Below are 1,301 nucleotides of genomic sequence, written 5' to 3'. Positions count from 1 at the left end.
CCTCAGCAGCCTTAACCGTTTCCGTGGTCTTGAACCACCAGTGAGAGCTTGCATCTGTGCAAAGCTAGGGCAAACCACGATCATTTTAGCTTGGCTGCTTCTTCAGGCAACATGTACAAACCCATGAGCATATCACAAGCAAGTAAAAAAAAAAAAAAAAAAAGGAATGTTTTGTATTGAAAGTAAAAAAAAAACCCAAAACAGACAAAAATAAAAACCAAAACCCAGTGATTACTTGTGTACTGCAAACTGGGCCTCACTTCTCTGTAAAGAGGATTTAAAGATGCTCCTTTCTTTCCAAGCAGGGATGAAGGATGCCCTGGGCAGCGTCGTGCCGGGAGGCAGCAGCATCCCAGGCTCCCCCTGGCCAGCACAGCTGCTCTAGGGTGAAAGAGATCTCAAAATGAAGAAGCTGACTGCTCAAAAGGTGAAAAAAAAAACCCTGGCGAGCCTCAAAACAAGGGACACCAGATGAAAAGATCAGCAACAGAAACCAAGGTGGTACTATAATTAACTTTTTCTTTTTATTTACACCACAAGAATAACAAGTTGTCATAATGTGGTACAAAATACTGGACTCCTAATAAAGTTGAAATTGAAGTCGGTACTGTCAGAGAAAGACACCATTGGCCATTAAAAAAAAAAAAAAAAAAAAAAAAAAAAAAAAAAAGAAAAAAAGAAAAGAGAAGAGAAAAAAAAAACCAAAACAAAAAAAAAACCCCAAACAAAACCAAGAATGAGAAAAATATTCCAACTCCACCAAGTAAAAAGAAAGGACCATCAGAAAATTTAGCACAAAGAATGCTACCATCACTTAAAGTAGGGTCCATACAATAAGAGTGAAATTGTGTCTAAATTACAGCGTAAACCGGTAGCTGCTACCAATGGTGACGTCATACTGAGCATGTATAGGTATAAAGTAGAATATAATATAGTTACAACTTTTTGATACTACATATCTGTAATAAGCTCTTGGGTGAATAATGTTTCAACCCCTCCCCCCCCCCCCCTTTTTTTTTTTTTTAAATAAACTGAGTTGTTCAAGCTGCTGCCTTTCATGGAAGATCATACATTAAAGTGAGGATGCAGAACCTTCACAAACCTACACAATTGCATTTTCTAGAAAACTATGAAGCAAGACTTTCATCATACTGTTATATTATTGACAACAAAGGAGGTGACTTTCTCTTACAGTTACTAAGACTTTTTTCTGAAGTGTCTCAATGGCTCAGCCTTCTCACAGAAAGCTTGTCAGTGTCCACCGTGAACTCTTTCAGATGAGGACTGTCTTGTTATGGCTG

General features: G+C 38.0%; 1 pseudogene; it reads right to left on the bottom strand.

Moving 5' to 3' along the window:
* LOC106892196 overlaps window positions 1-1,301 on the bottom strand; it is a 9,544-nt pseudogene that overhangs the window by 3,665 nt on the left and 4,578 nt on the right.

Source organism: Calidris pugnax, unplaced genomic scaffold, assembly GCF_001431845.1.
Source record: "Calidris pugnax isolate Ruff unplaced genomic scaffold, ASM143184v1 scaffold75, whole genome shotgun sequence".
Classification (NCBI taxonomy): domain Eukaryota; kingdom Metazoa; phylum Chordata; class Aves; order Charadriiformes; family Scolopacidae; genus Calidris; species Calidris pugnax.
Note: the sequence above shows the minus strand (reverse complement) of the source record. Positions and strands in the feature narration are given on the sequence as shown.